At 38.8% G+C, this 11639-nt stretch overlaps 2 pseudogenes; both read right to left on the bottom strand.

Moving 5' to 3' along the window:
- Positions 1-3211: 3211 nt before the first annotated feature.
- LOC117945816 lies at positions 3212-4162 on the bottom strand (annotated as a pseudogene).
- A 2359-nt stretch (positions 4163-6521) lies between these two features.
- LOC117945815 lies at positions 6522-8703 on the bottom strand (annotated as a pseudogene).
- Positions 8704-11639: the final 2936 nt, after the last annotated feature.

The raw sequence follows: 11639 nt of genomic DNA, 5'->3' as shown, positions 1-11639 counted from the left end.
GTTAGATACTAGATAGCAGGATGCCGCTGACTATATGTTTTGCTTTGGGCAAAAAAGGGCTTGCATAATTACCTTGCAGTACCAGACTTTGTCCTCCTCCCTTGGCTCCTCTGCATCTCGATCATCAGATTAATGTTTTACATACTAACATTAAAGTTTTGTTCCACACTTGCCATTCTGCACCAGCCATCACTATTGACTTTGCAACATCTGGTCATCACCTGATCAAGTCACCTGCCTAGCTAGCTGCCCATTTATCTGATGTCACTGTGTCACATATTGAGGGTAGCTCATAGACAGTCTTCCCCAAACTCTCTATGTTGCCTTCATTCTACAGCCTACACTCTGCTCTGATGACTATTAACTACCTGCTTTAACCCTCATATAATTTCTAAGATGCTGTCAAGTACTATAATTGGTATGCAACCTAACATGACCCGCTTTTTTAGGGTTATTTTTGAATCATGATTATGAACTATAAGCAGGTTCAAAGTATGTACCTTTGTATGTTCACACTGGAAACATGACAAAAGTAAGCATGCTAAAATGTGTTATTTTTAACTGGCTTTTGTTTCGGTTTGTTGATTTCTTTAAAGATTATTCTTTTGAACACTATTTTTAAAACGTTTTTTTTGTAACACCTGTTTTTCTCCTGAGTGTGTGTGTGTTTGTGTGTGGGTGCCTCAACTCTGCATGGGGTAATATAATTAGCTTAACCTTCCTCTTCTTTACACTGTGTATGTGTAAATTTAAGCATAGTATGCATGTTTGAATGCAGGCAGTATGGGCAGCGATCTTTTTGTGTTAGAAAAGAGCGAGATCAACAACATCCTGAAAGGAGTGCAACCTCAGGGATACAATCGCACAACATTAAGCGAGAGGAGAAAGGAAAGCGGAAACCGTTGCCTATGTTTATCAAAACAATGGAGGTCAGCGGGGGATATCAATCTATTTTTGACCACATACTGTGAAAAAGGTACAGCACCAACATGAAATCTGTTTTTTCAAAGCTCAAAGGACATTAAAAACATTTAAATCCACAGAGACCCATCCATTTACCTGGAAGAAACCGTTCCTTTTTATTTGTTTGGCTATTGCAAAATTAAGACTAGCCAGTGCCCACTGATTAAAGGACACAATCACACATAAACTGAGCATGGACAAATGATCTTCAGAGAATCACTGAATATAAAGTGATGTTTTCCAGTAGACATTTAAGAAAAGGAATAGCTATTTTTGTATGATCCAAACATAGAATGTTCTAAATCCTTTGACTACTTCATGACTATTTACATATCACAAATATTGTATACAGTTTCAAGGTTTTTTTTCCCTCAAAATTACGACTGAATAAAAGTCAGTAATCAGCAACCCCGATGACGTCAGTAGTCAGAGGTCACAGGTCACAGGTTGGTGGCCTTTCCCATCTTGTATGTAAATACACAGTTGTGGCCAGCAGCGGGCTGGCTTAGGTTAACAAAAAGAAAAAAGGTGGATAGCTGGGTGGTCCCAGGCCTAAGCTAACAAAATCCACCTACCAGCATCTACAACACGCTACATCATTTAGGAAGTTACCAGACTTTTTCCCCAATAGAAAAAAAAAATGTTTTAGGTTAATTAAAAATGTTTTCGATTGCTAAACAGTGGGCACAACTTGAGCTACGTGTGCAAAACTTTAACTGCAGTCTGCACAGCAGCAGTTCATGTGAACCAAATGCCTTTTTTGGAAATAAAGAAATAGGAATGAAACAGTCATGAATTGAACTGTTTGAGGGAAACAGTGAACAAGTAAAAGAGCAAAGCTACCTATATGTCAGGGTAAGATGTCAGAAGTTACACACACAGTTGTGAAAATGTGAAAAACATTTCCTTTTCTGAAGAAAAACTGTGCACTTACTGTTTTTCACAAAATAATGGAGGTGTGAACAATGGTAACACCACAGTCATTTGATGAACATTTTTGAATTTTGAACAAATTTGAATTTTCTGTAGTGGTGTTTGATGCTAGTGTTTTACTATCAGTGTGTTCTGAGTGACAGTGTTTGTTATCTAGATGAGGATTTTTCATAGTGTCTGGCTGCACTGAGCCTGTTTTGAGATGTAAAGTTGTGTTGCTTGGAATGAGTTCTGCAGGTGATATGATCTGTTTAGCTCAGGTGACTGTTATGCAGACTTTAGTTACAGTTTTGCACACATGACTCCAATTGTAACCACTGCAATTTTAGCAATAAAAAAAAACTACTGTACAACAACATTTTAATAATATGAACCTGCCAAACACTGACATTTTCTGTGGTCGTTTTCTGATAGATTTGAAGATGAATGTCTGGCTAGTTTCTGTGCTTATTGAATCCAAAAGTTAAACAATAAGCTAAAAATACAAATAGATTCACAGCTATTCCAGGGTGATTGTTTTTGTAGTGGCCTTTGAGGCTCAGTTATTGTTAATTACTTGTATAATGAGCTTTCATTTGTATTTTTAACATTTGTATGCTGATGTTCTCACCCACAGTGACTTAGAATAAACAGCACAATAAGGAAACCTTCATGTCAATGTTCATGTAATGAACGGTGCCCCTGAAAAGATAATCAGGAATCTTATTTAACCCATTTAGAACAGCAAATCTGCTTTAAGCATTAACAGTAATTAATTTCATTCTTTTATTGACAACCCCTGTAAAAAAGATATTTATGTATTATTACCTGTTATTACTTTATATGTTTTTCACAACTCTTCTCACCAGATCATAAAGATTATCTTGACCTAGACCTTATCTTTAAGTCTCATTGCCTATCTGAGGTCTATCTATGGACCTGACCTTTACACAAATGGACTTGTGACCTGTATCAGTAATCTCCTCCCTGAGTATTATACCAGGTATCATAATTCTATTTAATGAATAACTTAACATTTAAAATCCTGGGCTAAAATCAGCCAGGCTTTCACTCTGTGTGCCTGTGTTAGGCAGTTAGTTAACTAGGCTCTAGGGATATGACTGCCAGTGACATATTGCTTTTACAACACTTTAATAACTCTGATGAAAACTTGGAAACTCTGACTATAGACTATCACAACCCCTAAAAGACCAATTCTACTTAAAGAATGCACATGACTGATAACACCAAGCACCCATGCCCACACTCTAACACATTCACATAAACTGTAGATTGTTGACTGTAGATTTCTCACCACACTCTGACCTGAATGAAGCTAAAACTCTCTCCAGCCAAGAGAGCCTCCCACATAGGGCAGGGATGTTTGTCCTAGCAGGACATAAAGAAAGAATCCCAAGATTCCCAGCACAAAGAAACAGTCTTGGCACCATGCTTCTGTCTTGTTAAAGTAAAACTGGGTGTTTTTATTGTATTTTATCTAAGGAAGATGGATACACATTACTGTAAGTTTTAAGCCGTGCTTTGCTATGTACAGGATTGTAGAAACACTGCAAAGTTTCAACCAGCCTGCTTTACCTCATCCACCACAAGCGAGATGAGTTTGTGTCTGACAGCATAGTAGAGAGAAGTCATGAATGGATAGATGACAAGGAGAAAAGTAAAGCCCATTGCAATAAGAGCCATCTGCTTCCTGCACAGCATCCAGCGGTCCAGCCAAACAGGGAAATGCCTGGAAAGTGAAAAAGTGAGCTAGGCTTTCAAAAACGAGTTACCTTTTTGTTACGAAATGCACAGGTAATGGACATTTGTGTTCTGGTTTACTGTCTAATCTGTACTTGGTGCCTCTGTAGAGCTGAAGGAAGGCAGCTATGACATCAGGCAGATAACACAGCGACAACATTATAAGAGACACAATGGGAAACACCTCAAAGATGGAGGTTGTGGGGGTGAACACAGAACATATCCCTTAAAGGCAACACAAAAACTACAATCTATAGAGGAAACACAGAGGGGGACATGTCTTCATCTTGTTGGCCAGGGAAACCATGATTCTGAACATGTATTTCCTCTGTTCAACAAACGCTTAGACAATATCTCTAATGAGAAGACGGAAGAAGAAGAAAGCAGTGAGGCCGACGGATATGCGTACAGGCAGGCCCCACTCTGTGAACAGCTGCAGGGGGAAGTCCTCCAGCTCTCTGGCTGCTGACAGAGAACTTTTTTCCAGAACAGTGAGGCCCAGCTTCGTGGTCACCTCTGCCACCATTGTTACCACACAGGTACACTTGGAGCATGGAGGTGTGGGTTATATATAAAATGAGCAGCAGTATACATTTTTATTTTATTGACAACAAATACCATGAAATGACCAAAACCAACAATGAGTTAGTCCATCTCTCATTGTTTTCAAACTTTGGTTCCTGCTAAAGACACAAATCTATAAAAACACAAATACAGACTTTAATAAATAAAAAAAGTCCTTGAAAAAGCTGGGCACTGTAGTTTTAGCAAACATTTTTGGACAAGAGTAAACAGTGTAATTTGCTTTGGATACAATCATTGTAGGTTTTCTTATTTTAATGGGATTTGAAAAAATAGAACATGTTGCCAGACTTATCTTTATGACCAGTATTACATTATCATTAGTAAAACAGTTCCTACTAATGCAATGTATGTAAATAATTTAGTACTTTACTTTTAGTTACCTGGAAAGTACTGTTTAAAAGACAAATCAAAGTTTAAGCATAGGCCTACAAGTGCATCTTATTATATCTTTATCTCCAATTACATAGTCCATTGGTCAGTGATTTAAAAAATGCCTCCGAAAAACAACACAAATATTAATATTTTCCCCTTCAGCTCGGCTTTTGTTTTTCACTTGCTAATAATTCCTTGAAGATGTTGTTATTTGACTCACCAACACTGTTTGGAATGTCTAGTGCATGACTGCAGGGTGTCCATCTGGAGCGTCAGTCTACAGAATTAACCGTCTTTTGTTGATCTTCACTGTACTTTTCCAGCAATTTTGAGATGAAGCCTCTGGAAGTGTGTGACTATGTAAAAATGCATGCATACTATATATACACACGTGCTGCTCAATATGTAATCCCATTTCTAGATCTTCACCATGCTGAAGGTTATTACCACACTCACAGCTTTGTGATAAGAAGATTAAGTTGTTTGTAAAGGGGGAGGGGGGAAGAGGGGCTATCATACCAAGAGAGAGAGAGAGAGAGAGCAGTTTGACAGGCATATATTGAAGTCAGTGGGATTGAGCAGTTTTCCCCCAGGTGTGTGTATAAGTGGACCGGGCAGCCACCCATGTCTCCCTACATTACTGCACCAGTAACAGCAGGGGACGGCCGACAGACTAAATCTCCATCTGAATGTAAATGTGACAGAGCCACAGCCCCACTGGAATCTAATCAAATAGCTTGCCACGAAATAGCATGCACTTATAAGCATGCACATGTGGGTATATACAGTGCAGTACCTACACATTGAACGCTAAATACACGCACACACGTTATAATACTCTTGTTCTCTCACAGCTACCTGTTTTCAAAGAAAATAGAGCACTGCAGTGGTATCTGTGTGTGTGTGTGTGTGTGTTTGTGTGTGTGTTTGTGTGTGTGTGTGTGTGTGTGTGTGTGTGTGTGTGTGTGTGTGTGTGTGTGTGTGTGTGTGTGTGTGTGTGTGTGCATGTGTGTGTGTTGTGTCGTGTATGGGGAGGTTGTTTGTGTTGAAGAGGATTCGAGGCAGATTCAGGTTTGGTCTCCAGAGGTTCCAACATCATGTTTGTGTTGTCTTTGTAGCTGAAAAAGAAGCTCCAATAAACAGTGGTCTTCCAACTTTGTAACATTATTAAGGTTGTTTGTTTGTTTGTTTATGTGTACAAGCACGTCACTGTTCTCACTTTTTCTTGCATTGTTATGTAAAGCTGGCAAGATCATCTGCATCAAATTTTCTTTCCTAGATTTTGAGTTGTGCATGGTGAGGCATTCATCTTCTATTATTGACAAAGTTAAAGCCACTTGTCTCATGTTGTTCCATGTTGAAGGCAGTTATTGTGGCCATGTTTGAAGTCAAACATGTCTCATCATGAAAAGATCAAGTTGGTAATTTCCCCTTCTGTTACTGCTTTGTGTTTGTATCTTTTTTCATTCAACCAAAGCCTTCCTTAAGGCTTGTAAGCTTCCTGGCTCTGTTTTGCCTTGATCCCACTGACATCTTTTAACAGATTCCTTACTTCCACTCATCTCTCACCTGTTTTCCTGCCAGAAGTACATTCTGCAGGGCCCAGGCAGACAGTGTGTTAAAGTTAAAGAATCAATGTTTCCACTTCAACTGAATAGACACACAACAGGCCATCCTGCCAAGGGAACTGCAACCCGGCACAACAAGAGTGTTGATGCCTAATGCTCTAAGTGTTTTTTAAGAGCACTTTTTCCAAAAAGATATCACAACTTTGGAAAACAAATTGCACCTACTGTTGTCATTGACATTAAAACTAGATCTGTCTGCAGTAAAGCTGGCTCAAATGTTTTGAGATCATGGCAAGAATAAAGCATTACATTTTTATTCTACGTTACATTCATTTCTTCTCCACACTTAAAAGAAGTCTGTTACCTCTGCAGAAGGGCTGCATTCTCTTCTTGGTACATGTTTTTCTTTTGGTTGTTACTGAGGTCCACCTGCACCTTGTAACCCAGCCACCAGCATCCACAGAGGGGAGGATACAAAAGAAAAAACGAGTTAAATCATTTCAATTAACTGTCGACATTTTGTTCCATTCTCAGTGATTACAAATATGATGTTTTTTGGTTCTGTTCTGATTTTCATTTTTTCATTTTCATTTCACTTCCAATTTATTTTCCAGTTTAACTATGCCTTATCTGCATTTTATTTGCCTATCTTATTCTTTTAAATTCCTCCACCTCTAATTCATAGATTCATGGATTCATCACATCACCTTTTGTATTATATTGTATAAATATAATGTGCCTAATGATAACTTACTTGAGAACTAATACAATGTTAGTTCCTCCTTGTGAATCTGCATTCTGATCACATACTTCATTCATTCCAAAACTGGGGAGTCCGTTTTGGCTTGTTTCTTGTGAAATACAGGATACTTGAACCTCTAAACAGCTCTTAAAATATGTAAATGAAACAATCTGAGAGAAAATCATTAATTTTTGTTGAAACTTTTCAAAACTCATTGTTTTAAGGGACACTCTGTGTCCCCTCAAATACCTCAAATAGTGCATCACTGCAAGTTTTTTACGAAGAAACCATTATTGATACTCAATCTTTAAATTCATTGCCAGAATTGGACCAAAAAGGTGCCAGTACCCTAATTTATCAGTATCAGGACAAGATCATCACATGTGTCTTGTCTTGTATTTATGTTTGTGCAAATTTGTATTTTGTAGGGCTGACCCTGAAAAGTTAACAACTTAACAATTTGATCGTAAGAGCCTGATTCGATTCTGTTCAGGCTTTAATGGGGGTGCTGAAACTTTAAATTTTTACATAGAATGAATACTGGCCCATTTTGCGCACTGATTAACTTACATTAACTTACATTATGTAATGTTATGTGCCTACTACCACTAGTAGTAAAAATAGTAAATGATATTATGCACATAACAATGCAGAACAGGTTAATCATTGTTTACATCCAACTCATCACCTGATTCAGAAATACTTGCGGCAATATTTTGATTGTCAGTATGTAATGTTGATTCCCAGATTTGGAGGAACTTAAAAATACATTTCTGTACATATATTATTATATATTTATATATACCTACACTTATACAGTATGTGTTCACAAACAAGTCTAAAACCAGACACCTGCTTAGTCTTGCATCTGAAATTGCAATCAGCAGTGTTTGAAATGCACCAGCAATGTGATAGAATTTGAGGAAAGTGCTGCAAATTTAGTGTTGTGCAGGTTGTGGTTGAAGTCATGGGAAAACTATGTAGAATTTTGAAAACTGGGTTCAAGCAATGAAAAACAAACTTGGGTTTTGTCAACACAAACTGCTGCTATGGAGACTGTGATAAGAGTTTTGCCCACGTGGCTCCAGTTGTGCCCACTCATTAAGCAATCAGAAGAAACTGTAATTTGCTATTTGTAAATAGCTAATACTTCCTGATTTGTACTAGTAACTACAAAGTAGTGTGTTATAGATTCTAGAATCAAACTTGAATTCACCTTTCCTTCCAGATGTGATGCCATTGTCTCTAGGAATTTATAGTGTTTTCTGTTAACGAAAACAAAGATCAGGCTGGCTGATTAGGTCATTGCTGCGTGGTTCATCAGCTGCACAAAACACACAAATCAGGACATTAACACAAATGTTTCAGCTGCATCCAGTAGGCTGCACACACATTTTTGTACATTGCGACAGACTAAAAGTGCCATGTTATGCCATGTGTTGTACCTGAGCTCCCTGAGGCAAGGGGCCACAGCTGTAAGGTCTGCGGCTGCTGTACACAACTCTGTAGCCAGACTGCGGCAGACGCAGGCCCAGAGAGCGCGCCTAAATCCCCCGTCCTGAAAATACACAGCATCTCTGGTACAGGGGCAGCTGCTGTGCCCAGAGGATACACGACACACTTTCTAGCTTCATCATCACTGACATACCATTCCCCACTGTCATGTGCACACTCTGAGTCTGGATGGTCAGTGTTCCCTGCTGTGTAGTTATATTGCTGTGGAATCTGACCTGCACACTGCCTCTCCTTTTTTGAGTGTGCACAACAACTTAGAATTTTGAACCTCTTTCTGTCCGTCATTCGAGTAGGTCTCTGGGTGTGTGTGTGTGTGTGTGTGTGTGTGTGTGTGTGTTCGTTTTCCTGTGTTGATTGTAAGTGTAATCACTTACAATCAACACATGAAATCCCATCAAGTCACTGTGAATCCTCACACAATACAGAGAGATTATTACAACAGGACTAAAAACTGTAAACAGTTATCTGTGCTCTAACCTTTAGATTAGATTCTTTTTTAATATGTTTTGCTTCTTAGAAACACAGACCACTTTAAAGGGGATATCTGAATCAGCCAAAACTTGACTTCAACATTTGTCAGAAAAGAAATATTATTCTGCTGCTTTTCAGGGCTGCCTCATTCTATTTCTTCTGTTTCCAGACTAGACATGATGTCTTGTGGGAGATCCTGGCCCATAGATTCATTATCATTTCAAAACCCACTGTTCCAACCAAACCAAACGAGAGTTTGTGCAAATTTAGTGTTCATGTCCCCGTGGCTAAAACATCTGCAATGTTGTGACACGAACAGACCCAACAGAGCAGAAATGAAGCTTGGCGCATATGTAAGTGTTTTGTGTGTGGCTGCTTTACTTTGTATGACTTGCTTGCTGTGTGTGTGTGTGTGTGTGTGTGTGTGTGTGTGTGTGCGTGTGTGTGTGCGTGTGTGTGTGTGTGCTGAAATGGGTTAGGATGATCAGAGCTGAACAGAGTCTCAGCTGTGATCGACAGCACCTGGGGATTTGGCTCTGCAGACAGGGTGACTACCTGGCTGTAGAAATGACACAAAGCATCACATCAACTTTACTGACTATTTGCACAAAAATACGCTCCTCACCATAAAAGCAACGTCATTGAAATCACAATGTGCATATAGATAGCCGGTGATATTTATGGCAGACAAGCACCACGTTACCTCTGGAGCTTTTACAGTCAAGTCCATAACTAAAGCATTAATGTCTACCTTGGGGGATGTCGCAGCGAAATGAGAAATCATTTTATGCCTAACCTTTAAGGCATCCATTCACTTGTAGCGCTGTTGGAATAGACCTGATAGCAGATCCACTCCGATGACTCATTTACTTGCTCTGCCTCTGGGACATCTCTTTTCTTCTCCTCTTCCTTCTCTAGCTGCCCAAACAACTCTCTCTCTCTCTCTCTCTCTCTCTCTCTCTCTCTCTCTTTCTCTCTCTCTTTTTCTCTCTCTCTGTCTTTGTTTCTTTCTTTCTTAAAATCTTTTGCTCTCGAAACAAAGGAAAAGATCCTGCACTCTGATCTTGCTATAGCATCCCCTTTTATTTACAAAAACTAATGCAAATATAAAGCAAATAAATTAGCCTACATAATCTGGAGCGACAGAATGGGAAGGGAGAAACGTATTCAAACCTGTTTTGTTTGTTACTGCAGACAGGGCCTACTCTTGATGAAGGTCAGGAGTGACCAAAATGTTAGTTTTTGTACATAAAAGGTGATGTTATAGCTATATAAGTTTCTTTTTGCTCTCTACAATCTCACTTGGTCTCTATTTCTCATGCACCTCTTTTTCTGTCTTTAAATTAACAACTATTGAATTCACAGTATATTTCAGTGATGGCTGTGATGCTTTCCACTGTCTGAAGAAGTTTAGACAGGGTAAACTAAAAGAATGCCTCTATGCTCTCAAGGTCATCAAGCCTTCTTTCTATCCATCACACACATAAACAAACGGGTTCAACTGTTTCCCAGCTCAGAACTAGGACAACCTTGAGGACATTGAACAAGAATTCCAACTTGTTTCAACTGGGTGTTGCTAAACGTGGCTAAAACATGAAATTAAAGGAAAATTTTAGAAGTTCAAATGCCTATGTTATGATTAGGTAGGGTATAAAATGTAATATTAGTGCTAGAAGGCTATAGTGCACCCCCCCCCCCCCCCCCCCCCCCCCCCCCCCCCCCGCAAAAAATATATTATATATATTATATTAAATGTTGTGTTGAAAATTTGGAATGCACCTGTTTCAGCCACATTTATGCGCATTGAAATGAAAACATTTTAGTACAACAACCACATATCATCCGAATCATAATCAGAAGATTTTTTTTTGTCATTGTACAAAATGAACAATGACATTTTTGCAGTAGTTCACCCAGTATTGTAAATCTTAATCTAAAAGACAAGAAACACATACTCTACACAAATTAGAAAGAAATATACACACAATGTTCATACACACAGAATTAGAAGGACATTCAAATATACACACTAAAATTGCTGGTGTTCCACTGAGCACTAACATGTGTTTCTTGGAGCAGAAGATATAATGATTAGTTGCCTGTAAATATTGTAATGATGCAAAAAGTCAAACTTCAGAGGCATGTCATCAATAGACCTTTATTGGAATGTAAATGTACATCCAAGCCTAGCTGCAGAAATCTGTGAGGGCAAAGGATTCACTCTATCCGGATGGCGCAATTTGTCTAGTTAAGGTATTTTTTATTTTATTTTTCTACAATGTCAAGCCGAATGAAAACAAGCCAAACCGAAATAGAAGTACCAAGGCTATTTTGAAGGTGTAAGGAGTAGAAAGTACAGATAATTGCGTGAAAATGTAAGGAGTACAAGTAAAATGGCTGCTGTAATATAATTACTCCAGTGCACTGGGACAAGGCATCACTTGAGGGGCAAAATTCAGAAGAAACCCTTTAGCAGTCCCCTTTTTGACAGGCTGTCCCTAATCAGTTATGTGGCAAGAAAAAAACACTCTCATGGACACAGACTTAGAAACACTCTCAAGACCTGAGTCCTTGAAGGTTTCCACAGAAGTCCAAAGAGGATTTGAAAGCATGTGAGTGTTTTGTGCTTATCTGAAAACATCTTGCGACATTTAACAGTGATGCGCTCTGGGACATGTTTACATCAAACACACGCTGAACCGCCATTTTACAAAATGTCATTGTGGCAATGCAGTGTTACAGCTTACGTG

This window comes from Etheostoma cragini, chromosome 6, assembly GCF_013103735.1.
Source record: "Etheostoma cragini isolate CJK2018 chromosome 6, CSU_Ecrag_1.0, whole genome shotgun sequence".
Lineage (NCBI taxonomy): Eukaryota > Metazoa > Chordata > Actinopteri > Perciformes > Percidae > Etheostoma > Etheostoma cragini.
The sequence above is the reverse complement of the archived record's forward strand: the minus strand, read 5'-3'. Positions and strand labels throughout refer to the sequence as shown.